Below are 16868 nucleotides of genomic sequence, written 5' to 3'. Positions count from 1 at the left end.
ACTCATATCTTTTACAATTTACAAATTAAAATAAAACTAATTTAGTTACTTGTTTGGTTTAAAATAGTTTAAAATGTTTTATTTCTTTTTAATTAGTTAACATTACCAAACTTTTGAAACAAACATATTAATCTTATTTCCTAAACTAATTTTTATATTTATTTTATTGCAAAAATGCATTTAAAACTATAAGTTACTGCAAAATGCAAAACCAGCTGTTTTTTAAACAACTTTTCAGACTGCACTTTCTTTCCATTCAATTCCCATCATACTTTCTTCTTCCCAAAATACCCCTCCACTGTAAAACACTCAAATCCATCCTGAAGGGCAATTTAGTCATTTCCTCCTTCTCTATCTAGTTTTAAATTTGTTCATACTCTCTCTCTACACCTGACCTGCAACAAACCAACAACACAAACATCCATTAAATCTTTTAATTTTTTATTATTAATAACAATACCAAATTCAACCAAAATGAAGAAGATGAAGAAGCTATTACGAAGCAGATACAGACCCATATTCTTCAAATTCATCATCTGGGTATTATTAATATCTTCTTTCTTCTTCATAACATTCATCATCTTGATACACAATCAACCCACCACAAACTCATTACGAACAACCCTAGTTTCTAAATCCGACGTCGTTTCAAACATCATCTCCGAATCCTTCCTTCAACAACCCCACGGTTCGTTTCAACAAATCAAAATAATAATAATAATAATTCTTGCTGACGTCATTCATTTTGCAGGCATATTAAACGATTTGAAGTTGAAGATATACATATACGAGCTTCCATCCAGGTACAATGTCGATTGGCTAGCCAACGATCGGTGTGGGAGTCATTTGTTTGCGTCCGAGGTTGCGATTCACAAGGCGTTGATGAACAGCGGTGTACGGACGTTTGACATGTCCGAGGCGGATTTGTTCTTTGTTCCGGTCTACGTGTCGTGTGATTTCGGCGGGCGTAATGGGTTCCCGGCTATCGGTCACGCACGCGCGATTGTTGCGTCCGCGGTGGAGGTTATCTCGTCGGAGTATTCGTTTTGGAATCGGAGTAATGGGGCGGATCATGTGTTTGTGGCTTCGCACGATCACGGAGCTTGTTTTCATGCCATGGTAATCGTTTTCGGATTCGGTACAAATAGATGTGATCACGAGACGTGTACAAATAATTAGATAAGAGTGCGGTATCGTAATGATGATTGCGGTGGTATAGTTTTAACTAAAGTAATAATTATTTTCACGCTACAACAAAATTGCTCTAGTTATTTATATGTTTTTGTGTTAAAAACCATCAACTAGGGTTATTATTATCACGCTACATTAAAACTGTTTTAACTAGGGCTGTTATAATCACGCCACAATCAAATGAAATAGCTTAATAATAAATAATTTTATTCAAAAACTTATTGTGTAATCATAATTTTTTATATCGTAATTACTACGGTTATTTATACATTTTGTATGTTAAAAACTGTTTTGTCTAGTGTTATCATTATCACGTAATAGTTAGTGTCAATATAATTATTCTAGTTATGCTTTTCTACGTTAAGAGCTTATTTTTTGATTCTAATGCATAGTTTTATAAACCTGCTAGAAGATTTTTATTTTGTTGAAAACTTGTAATCGTAAGCTTATGAATGATTTCTCATAATATTACAGGAAGATAAAGCCATGGCTAACGGGATACCAGAATTTATGAAAAACTCGATAATATTACAAACGTTCGGCGTTAAACACCCTCATCCATGTCAAGATGTGGAGCATGTTGTCATTCCGCCTTACGTTTCGCCGGAAAAAGTTAAGTCAACGTTAATACGTCTCCGGTCAACGGTCGTCGTGATATATTTGCGTTTTTTAGGGGCAAAATGGAAGTCCACCCTAAAAACGTTAGTGGGCAGTATTACAGCAGGTCACAATTAATTGATTTAATTCCATTTTGACTTTTGAATTATTAATTAATTTAATCTTTTGACTTTTACTTTCATTAATTTTGACAGACGTGTGAGAACGGAGATATTGCGTAAGTTCGGAAAGAACAAACGGTTTTACTTAAAACGGCATCGTTTCGATGGTTACCAATCCGAAATTGTTAGGTCGGTTTTCTGTTTGTGTCCGCGTGGTTGGGCTCCGTGGAGCCCGCGGATTGTTGAAGCGGCGGCGTTGGGGTGCGTGCCGGTGATAATCGCAGACGGGATTCGGTTGCCGTTGGATTTCGTGGTGCCGTGGCCGGAGATATCGCTCACGGTGGCTGAGAAAGACGTCGGGAAATTGGCTGGGATTCTTGATGATGTGGCGGCGAGGAATCTTTCGTTGATTCAGGAAAGGTTGTGGGACCCGAAAGTTCGGCAGGCGTTATTGTACTACGATGATTTGGAGGTCGGTGACGCTACATGGCATATCATCGTTGCGTTGTCAGAGGTTGTGCGCAGGTCTAACGAGAGAGAAGTTTTAGATAATATTGAGTAGAAATAATATTTGTGGTTGGGAAGTGAACAAAAAATATCGCGTGAGGTGGAGGTTTGGAGCCAATGAGGTGTTGACATGTGGAAAGTGTTATTGGATTCTGAAGTGCCAACGTGGAAATGATGTTGGAGTATAGCTGGATTTGTGATGGGACAAGACACCTGAATTGCATGTAGCCGCGTTGGTGGGCCAGTGGTTGCCAATTGGAGGCCTTGCTGGCAAGTTTTGTTGTTATACGGTATGGGTTGTGGCTGACATGGCAGGTGATGATTGGTTGAGGTGGGCGGGTGGAAAGTTATTGCATGGGGTGAGAGGTATAGTATAGTTTTGGTTGGGCTATCGTACGGTGGTCCTAACGGTATATGATGGGGACATTCGTGAGATCTTTGTTGTTACCTTCATGGAGTCAAATTAAAGGATACCAAATTTGTGTGTTTCAATTCAGAGAAGAAATGTTGGGTGTCTTGTAACCACGTTTTTATAATGATTTTAAAGGAGAAGCATTGCATGAGGCTTAAAATAAAAAAAGGGAGTTATATTATTAAAAGAGTTAATTGCCCGTTTGCCCCCTGTGGTTTGTCAAACTAGCACGTTTGCCCCCAGTGGTTCCGAAATAGCACCATTGCCCCCTGAGGTTGTTTTTTTAGTACCCGGGTGCCCCCAAACATGAACGTCCGTTAGTTTTCACCGTTTGGTGTCAGAAAGTTTAGGGTATTTTCGTCTTTTCACCGTTTATTATTATTATTATTATTATTATTATTATTATTATCCCTGCAACACTCTCCAGTGAACCAAACCCCCAAATGGTAACCTGCTGCATCATCAATTCAAACCACCAGCCATGGAACTCAATTCACCAAACCCTAATCCACATCCCAAATTGCAAAACCCAATTCGATATCAACCAAATCCACACTCGATTACTCACTACTGGCTTCATCAAAAGCCCTTCTTTAACCACCAAATTGATCCTCAATTTCGCCAATTCTCCACACAACCCGTTAATCCAATTCGCCCGATACGTATTCTTCGCCCATTTCGTTCCAAGAAAGCTATATACACAGGACCCATTTGTGTGGAATGCAGTAATCAAGAGCTTTTCACATGGGAATGACCCGAAACAAGCTGTGGTTGTTTTGGGTTTGATGCTCGAAAACCGTTGTTGTGTCGATAAGTTTACGGTTTCCTTGGTGTTGAAGGCGTGTTCGCGGTTGGGGTTGGTTAAAGAAGGGATGCAGGTTCATGGGTTGTTCAAAAAGACTGGAATTGGGAGTGATTTGTATTTACAGAATTGCTTGATTTGTTTATATGTGAAATGCGGGTGCGTTGAGCTTGCGCGCCAAGTGTTTGATAAAATGCCTGAGCGGGATTCGGTTAGTTTTAAACTCCTTACACACCTCCGCCAACTTCTCCCTCGCCTCCGCCATCATCTCCACCTCCACCGCACTCGGCTTCCTTCCGCCTCTCATCTTCCCAAGCGTCGCCAACACCAACACTATCTCCGCCACTCTCTTCACCTCACTCGTCATTTTCACATCCTCATTACCAGTTTTCACCTTCTTATTACTCAAATTTGGGTTTTGCAATTTGGGATGTGGATTAGGGTTTGGTTCACTGGAGAGTGTTGCAGGGATAATAATAATAATAATAATAATAATAATAATAATAATAATAATAATAAACGGTGAAAAGACGAAAATACCCTAAACTTTCTGACACCAAACGGTGAAAACTAACGGACGTTCATGTTTGGGGGCACCCGGGTACTAAAAAAACAACCTCAGGGGGCAATGGTGCTATTTCGGAACCACTGGGGGCAAACGTGCTAGTTTGACAAACCACAGGGGGCAAACGGGCAATTAACTCTTATTAAAAACTAGATTTTATCTTATGAGGGTTGTTTTACATTATTCGTTTTTAATATTTATATATGTATATTTGGATTTTAATTTTATTTATTGTAAGAAAGTTAATAATTTATATACTTGAGGTTTAATAATGAAATGGTTTCACAAATAAATGAGATGTTATAATCCGTTTAAAAACTATCTGGGTTTGGTGATACCCATTACCCGTTTATTTTCTTTATTTTAAAATTGTTATAAATAATATTTTTTTTAAATAAAATAGGATATTAATTTTTAGTATATCCCTATTTTATAGTATTTTGATATCAAATATTTGATGAGATTAATTTTTAATATAATGAGATATATCTCGTTTAAGAGCTATCTGGGTTTGGTGAGACCTTGAATTCAGGTCAAATGCATGAGAAGTCTTTATTTACATATTAAAACAATCTGATGGCTTGAGAAAATGATTGTTTTACATTTTTCGTTTTTTAATATTTTTTTTAGATTTTTATTTTCTTTATTGTAAGAAAGTTAATAATATATTTATGGTTTGATGATGAAAGGATTTCATAAATAAATGATATGTTATAGCTAAAAGCTATATGGATTTGGTGACCCATGGCCCGCTTATTTTTTTTAACTATAAAATTGTTTATTAATTATAAATAATATCTTTTTCTTTTTATATTGGATATTAAATTTTAGTATATCCCTATTTTATAGGATTTTCATATCAAATAATTGGTAAGATTAATTTTTAATTTAATGAGATGTTATAACCCGTTTAAGAACTATCTGGTTTTGGTAAGACCCATACCCATGAATTTAGGTTAAATCAACGAGAGACCTCCATTTAATAATCAAACAATTTGATGGCTTCCATAAAAAGGGGGAGCGACTATAACGTGACACGTAGGATTTTATGGGTTTCATTTATATATATATTATAGATATGAAGAGGAACAAGAAGACAAGTAAATGGTTTTTTTTAAAGGCCAAATCTACCTATATAATTAAAGAGTGGGTTTTCAAGAAATCTTTCTTTTTTATAATTAACAAGGAGCTTTTAAATTGATACATGGCAATTTCTATTATTTTTTTTAATTATTTTAAATTCAAAACTCAATATCTTTCTTTTTATTTTAATTAACACGGAGTCTTCAAAGTGACATGACAAGTGGGTTTTTCATCAAATTCTCATTTTATTCTTCACTAAATTTCTTCAAAGTGTCACATGTCATTTCTTAATTATTTTTAATTACTTTAATTCAATTTCAAAATCAAACTTGCGATACCTTATCATATTCAGAATTTTTTTCATCCCAATTCACATGTTGTAACCCTAGCAATCACTATCTACCTATTACATTGAAATTCATCAGTATTCAAGGTAACCATCAAACCTTTGTAATCAGATTCACATATTCAATTGTTTCACCTTCACAGGTTCAATCGGGTTAACATCCTCAATCAGAGTCAATCGATTCACCTACACATATTCAATCGGATTAAATCGATTCACAGGTTCAATCGATCAATCTTCTTAATGTGATTCATTTAATCCGAATCATGTAATCTGATTCACGTAGTTGATTTATACTTAATCCGTTGTCGGATTTAATTAAAATAGTTCAATTAACAACAAATCTTAAAATGATTAATAACATGTGAAACCATTAAATATCGTAAACATTAAGAAAAATTCTTAAGACCGAGAGCATAACTTTAAACAAAGTTAACGAAGATTTTTGATGAATCAAGTTTGGTTAGTTGAGAAACTTATGAGATTTAAAAAGAAATTGATATAAAATCATAGCTTTTCAAGTTGTGAATTTGAGATGAGATTAATTCAAATTACAAAATTCAAATATTATAATAAATGGTAAATAGTAATTGAAATATTAATTGTAACACCCCGGCCCCTTGCACCACCAATATTGTCCGCTCTGCCCACGAAGAGCTCACGGATTTGTTTTTGGTTGCCCAAAACGCGTTGGTGATTGAAGAGACAGGACATTACTTATGAACCAGTGATCTCTCTTGTCCACGGCCGATGTGGGATAGTCTAAGAGTGGGACAATGTTGTGTTTGCCAAGGGTGTTACAGACAACCCCCCTTTGGACTCATCGTCCTCGATGAGGCGTGTCCCAACATCAAGGGTGTTACAGACAACCCCCCTTTGGACTCATCGTCCTCGATGAGGCGTGTCCCAACATCCCGAACGGCACAAGAGTGGCTCTGATACCAACTGTAACACCCCGGCCCCTTGCACCACCAATATTGTCCGCTCTGCCCACGAAGAGCTCACGGATTTGTTTTTGGTTGCCCAAAACGCGTTGGTGATTGAAGAGACAGGACATTACTTATGAACCAGTGATCTCTCTTGTCCACGGCCGATGTGGGATAGTCTAAGAGTGGGACAATGTTGTGTTTGCCAAGGGTGTTACAGACAACCCCCCTTTGGACTCATCGTCCTCGATGAGGCGTGTCCCAACATCAAGGGTGTTACATTAATGAAGATGCGAAAATGCACGTATTCAAACAAATCGTTAATAGATTAAATTGGGAAGCGGATATTCCTGAATCACCGAGATAGTCCTATTCCAAATAAATTTTTAAAATTTAGATATAAGTGTCATTGGAGTATCCACAAATTACGAGGGATCTTTCTATTTCCACAAAATCGTATAAAAATTATATGAAATAAGTAAATTGAATTATCCATGATTTATCATAGAACTTTAAGTAAATAGTGAATATTAAATTAATAGTGGAAATGAAAATGAGATGTGAAATAATACAATAAAATAAGAGAAACGCGAGGCTAGAAATACATGAATCACCATGACTATTCTAACGAAGTTATCATTAAAACGTTCAAAATTCTAAAGATGTATCGAAAATCAAAGTAGGGAGTTGAAATATTTACGAATCACCGTTTAATTTCACTAAATAATGAAACTTAATAAAAATGAAATTTCAACAATAATCATGAAAATGCCAATAAATAAAATGAATGATTGAGTTATACATGGATTTCCATAGAGATTCAATCAAAAAGTCAATTTAACGATAAAAATTAAATTAATTAATGGGAGATTTAATTTAATAATGAAAATTAAATTTGAATGATGAAAAATTCAGTTTAATAATAATATTACAATAAATGAATTTTAATAATAAAGACTTATATGATGAGGATAAGTTGTGAAAAGTAACATGAAATTGAGAAAAAGCAAGAAGTAATAAAATGTTTAAGATTGAAATGCATTCGATAGTTTATAGTTTGAGAATATGATAAAATGAAATAAAGGAGAGAATGTAATTTAAATAACATTACAAAATGATAATTGAAAGTGGAGCATAACGGGTATGAATCGGTATAAGATTTATTTTTCAGGACATTTTGGTTTTGTTGAGGTTTTAGTTTTTATGAGGGGTAGGTTTAGAGTCCTTTTGAAAAAGAGTTCCATTCGTAACCTAGTCATCTGAGAGAGCAGTAGCAAACTCCTTGGTGATTCTAGTTGTCGGATGGCGATCGTGAGAAGCAGATGAACGACGTTGATCACGATGGTGGATTCTTAAGGAAAACATTCTATGAGGACCAAAGATAATATTTTATGAGATGATGGGTAAGTTGTGAAAATGAGTCAATGTGAGATAATAGGGGATGTAATAAAATTGTGTTAGTGATTCGTCATAACCTGAGAATATGTTGCGATTTAAAATAATGTGAATGATTTTGAGATATTTAAATAAATATCATTGTTAAGTAACATCCAAAAATAAAATGCTATTGGGTTGGACTTTCCATTGGCTTTCTATGGTAGCTTGAGAACCCAAATTAAATAACGAAACATATCTAATGAGTTGACCTCCCATAAGCTTTCTATGGCAATTTGAATGGCCCAACTAAATAAAACAACATAAATTTCGTGAATTGGGCCTCCCATGAGCGTTCCATGGCAATTTATTGGCACAATTAAAATAACGAGTTACAAAACAATTGAGTTGGCCGGCCCATGAGTGTTACATGACATTTTAACTGACCTAACTAAATAACGAATTATCAAATCAATGGAGTTGGTCGGCCCATGAGTGTTACATGGTATTTTAACTGACCTAACTAATTAACGAAATAATGAATCCAAATATGAGTAGTTGGAGTATCTCGTGAACCACCACGGGTGATACGTTCCAACCAAAAGTCAAATCGAAAACGAGTTGAGAAATGGATAGCTGGTGTTCCCATGGATTGACACGGATTTTTCACATAACTAAACATTTAAAATAGTAACAATAATAAAATATTGGAAAATTTTTCCCGAATTTAGCCACGCATCACCGTGAATTCGGTTTTTACAAAAAGAATGCAACCGTTTAACCGGTCACGCTTGACTACTTAGGGTCCCGGTCGCATGACATCTTTTTCCGCTTTGGACTATAAGATCGAGTACTTTGGTCAGGTTATCCTCTAGGTAAGGAATAACGTCTTACTTTGTGTTCTCGGAACCGTTTTGCTAAGGCCCGACTCACAGTTCTCTTCCCCTTTTAGTTACTAACAAGAACATGTCTTACTCCCATTAGGGCAGTTCAAAAGGCTCACGGCTCGAAGCTCGCTCGAAAAAAGCTCGGAGAAAGCTCGCTCTAAATTGGCTCGATTGTAATCGAGCCGAGCCGAGCTCAACTCGATTTCTAAACGAGCCGAGCTTGAGCTAGCCCCGGCTCGACTCGATCTCGCTCGATAGGCTCGAACTATTTTATTTTAATTTATTATATATAAATATATAATATATAACATACATATAATTATCTAGCCCAATTATTCAACATATGGGCTTCCTCTCTTAACCCAATACAATATACAAATACCCACCAACAAGCCCACAATCCCTATCACCCTTTCATCGTCACATTTTTTACAATCCTAATTAGTATCACTTCTCAATATCTCACTCACAAACACCGCAGCCGCTCAGCTTATTCCGATGGTCGGCCGCCGTACGCCGCCGCTCTGCTTATTCTTATGGCTGTCTCACACCGCAGCCGCTCAACTTATTCCGATGATTGACCGCTGCATGCAGCTCTACTTATCTGCTTTTTCCGCCACCGACCATTCCGTCACCAATACGCTAAGCTATTGCTATCAATCACCAATTGTTATTATAAGTTATTACCGGAAAAGTCGAGCCAATCGAGCCGAGCCAAGCCAGCTCAATTTAAAACCGAGCCGAGCTTGAGCTCCTATTTTCAGCTCGATTGAATATCAAGCTCGAGCCGAGCCAGCTCGATTAAATGTCAAGCTCGAGCTCGAGCTGGCCTTGGCTCGGGCTCGGCTCGGCTCGTGAACAGGCCTAACTCCCATGCCCTAAGGTGAGGGAGTAAAAACAAAACACGGGAATTCTTTCTTATCTTTGAGACATTAAATATTGATATGGGCCGAACCGAGCATTTTCCGACCGAGTTTCCCGTGTAAGCTCGGTATTTAAGGTGTTGTGTCCACACCTTTTTTTTGTGGTTGAAACGTCTGTAGAACCAATATAGGCCCATTTCTTAATACCGTGCCCACTATCCTTCACCTCTACCTTCCTTTTCCTTGAACTCGAACCATTTCCCTCAACTTTGTTTATTGGTGTGATTATTATAAGAGAACAATTGGGATTCACCTGTGCTACTTCAATCACATGCTCTTCAAAGGTTGATATGCCTTCAACCGGGTCTAAATTTTCAACTTTATGCCCTAAAAGACCTGAACTTTGTCCCTCAATGTCATCTTGTTCAACCACAACCAAAACATTCATTGGTTCATTGGTAATTAACGGAGTTGGTGTGGTATTAATCTCCACAACTGCTTCCTCCACTTCGTGCTCTAAAAGTCCTTGAACCTCATCTATCACTTCATTATCCACCACGACACCACTAATTACCAACTTCTCTCGTTCTTGTTTAATTTGGGCCACCTCTTCTAATAGTTGACTCATTAGTTCATCTTGGGCCGCATTAGACGCTTCTTGAAGCTCTAACCTTTGATTTATAGCCTTATTATGAGCTTCTTGATCTCTCTTCATCTCCTTCAGAAAATCCATAACGTCTTTCACAGACTCTTCATTGTTACCCGAGGAAACTTTCTGATCCTGCTGACAATTCCTTTGATAAGTACCACCATGATTATAATATTGAGGGACTTCTTCGGATACAGGTCCATCACTATCATATTCACTTAACTCGTAATAGCTTTGAGGGTTTGGTGAAGATGGTTCATCATATGAATGTGGATAGTCCGAATAATCATCCTCTACAACCTTATATCCTTCATGTGGGTCATAAACTCAAATCTACGTCATCTTGAGTTATCTACACACATGAGACACACAAATACCTCGCGTAAAATCAAACGAATAAATATAAAAAAAAAACTGAAACTAAATTAATAAACTAAACTAGCACTTTGCACGTTGAGTCCCCGGCAACGGCGCCATTTTGACGTAGGCTGTCGCGGTCTACTCAAAGTCTCAAACAATTAATTTTAAGACTTAAATATCTATAATAAGTACGGGTAAGTAAGGTCGTCTCCACAGGAACTCAAGGAAAGTGCTAATTCAATATGACTAAATTAATTAATTAACTAAGGCGGACAGACGATGTCAAGCGGTTTTTAGAAAAATATTTAATTAAAACTAAACAATTACTTAAAAAGATTTGTAAACAATATAATTAAAAAGTATTCATTCTAGGTTCGGGTCATGTGTTCCATACGTTAATCACAGATTCCCTCGTATTTGGTTTTACAATAATTGCTAGTCCTATGGTTTGATTTTGATGACAAACGATAACTCAACCGAATTGTTGACACAAATGAACCCGGACTCCACAATTGCCAATTTTATGTCTAGGAAAACTAACTTAATGATAAGGTTTGATGATTCTAGTTCAATGAAACAAGAGCTTAAACCCTAAATGTTGATGAACAACCAAACAAACGTTACACAAATCAATAATCGCAAACACAAACCTTAATCAACCAAATAATTAATTAAGCAAGACAAATTCATATAAAATCAATCAAGCTCTATTCATTAAGCATAAGAATCTGTTCTTAACAGTATTTCACACAAAACCGTAGCCTAAAACGAACACACACGATTAGCCGGACATCGACATAATCGTTAAAGTACTTATCTTGATGAACATACGATCAATGATGGAACCGGAAGCTTCGGGATGGCTGAAAGTCGTGTTAGAACACCTATTCTGCCTCTAGAAGTCGTAATATGCCGAAAAGAGTCGAAAAATCGTTTATATAGTGAAAAACCTAACTTTAGCCGACTTTAAGCATCTTCGCGTATCGCGAAGTTGCATCTTCAATAAAATAGGGGAATGATAAAACTCACCGTAAATCGTAGGCAAGTGAATAAAGAACAATAATAAATGATATAATCGAGTCGTCTACTAACGCGTCGAACGAAACAAACCAACAGAACCTAAAACTTTGAGATAAATAACTATGAGTAAACCAAAATCATTGCCGCTAGAATCTCTCCACACAGATGTCTAGAACTCTGGTTATGAGAAAAACGTTTAAGCGAGCTAGTATGACCAGAATCCGAACAGCGAGTTGGAAGTTGGGTTTTGGTCAGTAGCCTTAAAATATCGGATAAAAATAAAAGTCTTCTGGACCGAAAGTCGGTTCCAACCAGAAGCGGGTTTTAGTCAAATTGACCCTTCAATACCCCTCAATCTTAGAAATTGATTGAGGTTTATGACAAGTGAATGATAATGAATAAATTTACAGAAGACAACTTACCCAGATAATGCTTAAATCGATTAGAAACAGAAGTCAAAGGTTGAGAATGCTTGAAAGTCAAACACGAACACTTGTATCTTGAGTAATATGGCAAAAACGGAAGAGAAACCGAGGGTGTAAGGTGGGTGACGGCTGAGGGAATACATTTTAGGGTTTAGGGAAGAATGTGGCAAAAGAAATATGATGTGTTTATATAGAATGAGCAAAAACGAACCAAATTTAGTTAGTTTACTCGTTTAAGAAACCGAATCAAAATTTAATGATCAAATCAACATTATATGCAGCCAAATTTCATTCTTGAGGAAGGGGTAATGTATGTGGACAAGTACTTAGTCTATTTTAGTTTTCTTGGGGCTTAAGTCACGCGATATAGTCAAAAAATAAGCGATTTTAGTACCAAAAACAAACGAGGAAAGCAAATAAACAACATAATCTGTGCAAGTGTGTCCAGGTGTCGCGCGAAGGACCTACCTTCTTGTGGCCGTGCGGCGCCCCGGGTGTAGGGGAGGAAATGCTTGTTGTTTGGCAATATAGGTCCTTGAACTTTCTAAAATGGCTATTTCTTGATTATTTTAAAGTTTAAACAAAGAATGAACAACTTTAAGAACATAAAGGGTACAAAATGAAAATACAAATCTTAAATACTTATAATTGCATGAATTTATTAATGATATAGATTCGAATAATGTTCGTAAACCAATAAAACGAATACAAATACAAATACGAAAAAATCCGAGATGTTACAGAACGAGGCCGTTTTCTTAGAATTCTCGTATAAACTCTTAGAAGTAATGGAGAAGATCAAGTACTTGGCCTATCTTTGGATAAAAAATAGATCGTCTTTCAAATCTTTGTCTTAGAATGATTGGTATAATTTTTCCTTTTAAGTTGTATTTTGTTGGTTTGGCCTCCAGTGTCTTGCTAGTTGTGCTTTTTTAATGAAAGTTGCCATTCGAAAAAAAAAAAAACCTTTATCCAGTTGAGTATGATAGACCATACCCATCTAGACATTCTACAATTAACCATATATATGATGAATTGAAGATTACTGGCTGTAAACCACATAATACACATAGCTCTCCAACATTAATCCTTCTAACCGATAAGCTTCTTTGGAAGCAATCCGATCTAGGACTAATCGCCATATAAAGCAATTTACCTTTATGGGAACTCATTTATGCCAAGTATCATAATCAACAGGCCGCTGATCCATGTTATCAATCACCCACCTGAGTGCCTTCATCAAGAAAGCAACATTCGATCCATCAGCACCCTTCAAATTCCAAATGTCTGGAATGCCCAACGATCCCACATTCGAAATTAGTTATAAACATTCTTCCAATTCCAACCTTTTCTGGACAGTGTTAAGTGCCCTACGTCACCTCCAAATCCAATTTCTAACCCCATTCATTGACTCAAAACATCTATTAACCAACACATCCTTTTTGTTCCCAGAGAAAAAATATGTGGAAAAAGGGCTTTCAGAGGCTGATGTCTAGCTCAAACATCAAGCCAGAAGAGGGTTTAATCCCCCTTGTCAAACTGAACATTTACCTTATCTTGATTACAAACATAACCAACTGGGCCTTCAATCATTAACCTAGCAATTTGATGTTAGTATTTTAGTGTAATTGGATTAACTAGTCGATCAATTTAATCATAATAAACATTAAGCAAGTTCAGGGATGTGCGCAGTGCACGCTTGCTTTAGTTTACTATGACGTTAAGGCGAAGCCCCTAATGAACAGTGGTCTGGGGGCAGCGCCCCTGGTTGCGGGGTCCTAGGGGCGGCAACCCCTAGCATGGTCCAAGGGGCAGCGCCCTTGGCTAGGGTTAAGCTACTAGGTCAGCTTGGAAAAAAATTTATTTTCGTTAGCTTCATTAAAATTTCATTAGAAAAGTTAATTTATGATTATGAGTGACATAATCATAGGATTTATTTTGAGGCATATTAATATAATTTAAAATTTGAATTATAACTGCCTAAGGCAGTTATCCCAACCCAACTACTTCTGCAGAGATATACGACACGCCTTCCAATTGATCAAGTTATTGGTTCATCTTCTTCACATATTCCATACTAAATTCTTGTCTGATTTTAGAGTTTTATCCGATTAAAGTGTTTTGGAGAACAATCAAAATAACTTTTAAACTGAAAGTTATCACACGATTCTCTGAATTATCTAGGTTGCTATTTCAAAATCCCCAACATTTGATTCCATGCACCCCCAAAGATTCTTTTACCAGAATTGAATCCCACGAGTTCAGTCCTTGATGGACTGAAGACATAACCTTCACCCTCAAGGAATTTAGATCGTTTTTATATCGAGTCCACCATTTGGCAAGGAGAGCCGTATTAATCTCCTTAAAACTTCCTACCCCAAGACAGGCATATTTTTTTTTATCAAGAAGTATCTTGTGCCATGCCACCCAGCTAATTTTCTCCTTCGTATCATCCGCACCCCAAAGGAATATTCTTCTTTTACTTTCAAGTTGTTTTAATACGTTGATCGGCTCCTTGAATAAAGAGTAGTATATCCCCAAACTACCCAACATTGATTGGATAAGGGTTAAACGTCCCCCAAAGGCAATACTTTTTCTTTCCATTTCGATAATTTTGAGTCAAACTTATCCAAAATTGGCTCCCAACTATTAGCTAAACTCATATTAGCCTCGATTGGCAGTCGAGGTGCAGAAAAAGAAGCTTGCCAGATTTACAATTCATCAAACTGGCCATATTACCAGGGGCGGACATACTTAGTAGCTAGGGGTAGCATTCGCTACCCCTCAACTTTTCCTCGTTTGTGCAAATTTACTTTTATTTGGTCGGTTTTCGTATTCCGTTACCCCTGAAAAAATATAACGTTACTCCTATTTGTTTAAAGCCCAACCAAATTAAAAGTTAAAACCAATTTAAGTCCAACCAAAATAAAAAGCTCAACCAAATTAAAGCCTAAACCAAATTAAAAATTATTCATTATTCCTCGGGTCACCGGACCTCTACGCCATAGCCAAGTTGCTAACGACCGGTGTTCCCTTAGTCCTTCTTCCACGTTCGGCTTCTATTTGTTCAATTTAGGTATTCTTTTATTTTTTTTTCTAGAGTTGTAATTGCTAAGTTGTTTATATAAATTATTAATTTGGAATTGTTTATGAGCAATTGAAAATATTTTTTTCGAATGACGACTTTCTTGTACGATAGACCACCGCACTATCCAATTTGGAGATTCATGTTATCCCACTCTAGCCAGACTATGTTGTCTTAACCAAGTCTACGTTGACTTCAGAGTTTGGCTTGGGCGTTCCCCCTGAGAAACCATACCGCCGACTGTCACTTGATACTTGATAGTCGTTGTGCAACCGTAAGTGCAAAACTCTCTAGCGTAACACATGGTGGGACTAAAATTCGGGTGGGCTCTGAATTCGAACTAACAACCTCGCAAGGCCTAGCTCAAATCCTTCATTTCCAATATCCACCCAAAGTGTCACAAGTAGGGATCGAACTTGAGTCTCAATTGGAGAACTCAACCCTCCTACCACTGGACTTGAATAATTGATTATGGTTTATTGGATATTTTGATAATGTAAATTGGAAATGATAATTGATTAAGGATTTAAGGTTTACGCCTAAATTGGAATTGATTAGGGATTTAGGGTTTGCGTGTGAATTGGAATTGATTATGGGTTTAAGGTTTAAATTTTATCTTTTCTAAAATTAGAGAACTTGGAAGATAAAACGACGTACAAAGTCATATTAGCAATTTTTTTTAAATGAAAATTCCAAGAAAATGATACTATTCGTCAAACACCAATTTCAAACAAAAAAAAGAAAGAATTTATTGTATGAAATAATGTAAAAAATTCGGTCATTGTATAAACTACAGCAGAAAAAAAAAAGAATTCGTTTGCATTGTATGAAATACGGTAAAGAAACATTTTTAAACGTTACCCCTGAGATTTTGGTCTAGATTCGCCACTTCATATTACTAATCATTTTCGGTTCTACCTTAATCCCGAACACTGTACTTTCTAAGAAATACCTTTAGACCCAAAGTCATATAAAACCCCGGACACCATACTTTTTCTAGGATTTACCTTTCTAAGATTTACAAGTAATTGCTATTTAATTTAATGTGTAATAATATATTTAGAAGGTTTGATTTAAATTATAACCAAGGGAAACAGATGTGTGAAGAAGTATGTATATAAAGTATTAAACTAAGCCACTAACGAGGTCAAAGAGGTGCTGTAGTGGAGGGGCTAAAAATAAGCGTTTTTCATATCACGTCGTCAAATTTGAACGAAGATTTTTTTTTCATTTTACGTATAGTTGTTGACGTCTATTGTAATAACCAGTTATTGGTTAAATTAATAAAAAAAAAAACTAAAAAGTGAAGATATTTGATTGGTCATTTGCCCACTCTTTTGGCCCTACTCCCGGCGTCCGTATTCAAAAAAAATAGTCAGACTAATAAAGGGAAAAATGCCCCATATGTTATGGTTTGGGGTCGCTTTAGGAGCAAAAATGTGGAGGTTGACGCCCCACTATGGATGCGTCTATAATTCTTGATATTAGAATCTAGATTCGTCAAGAATTCGTCAAAGTTGAAGAAGCAGGTAACATCAAAATAGAAAGTATACATGCAACAAAGAAAATAATTTATTGAAGAAGCAGGTACCATCTACACGACGAAATGCAAGTATATTAAGCTATCATGTTTTGAAAGTATACATGCGTAAGT

At 36.4% G+C, this 16868-nt stretch overlaps 1 pseudogene across 1 annotated transcript; it reads left to right on the top strand.

Annotated features, from left to right (window-relative positions):
- The first annotated feature begins 474 nt into the window (after positions 1-474).
- Positions 475-2472, top strand: LOC143594017 (putative glucuronoxylan glucuronosyltransferase F8H pseudogene; annotated as a pseudogene). Its single transcript, XR_013146240.1, has 3 exons — positions 475-1119; positions 1666-1915; positions 2004-2472. The product of XR_013146240.1 is annotated as a putative glucuronoxylan glucuronosyltransferase F8H pseudogene (transcript).
- Positions 2473-16868: the final 14396 nt, after the last annotated feature.

Source organism: Bidens hawaiensis, unplaced genomic scaffold, assembly GCF_021521415.1.
Source record: "Bidens hawaiensis isolate Kalapana, Puna unplaced genomic scaffold, B.hawaiensis_p1.1 tig00043007_1, whole genome shotgun sequence".
NCBI classification, from domain to species: domain Eukaryota; kingdom Viridiplantae; phylum Streptophyta; class Magnoliopsida; order Asterales; family Asteraceae; genus Bidens; species Bidens hawaiensis.
The sequence above is the reverse complement of the archived record's forward strand: the minus strand, read 5'-3'. Positions and strand labels throughout refer to the sequence as shown.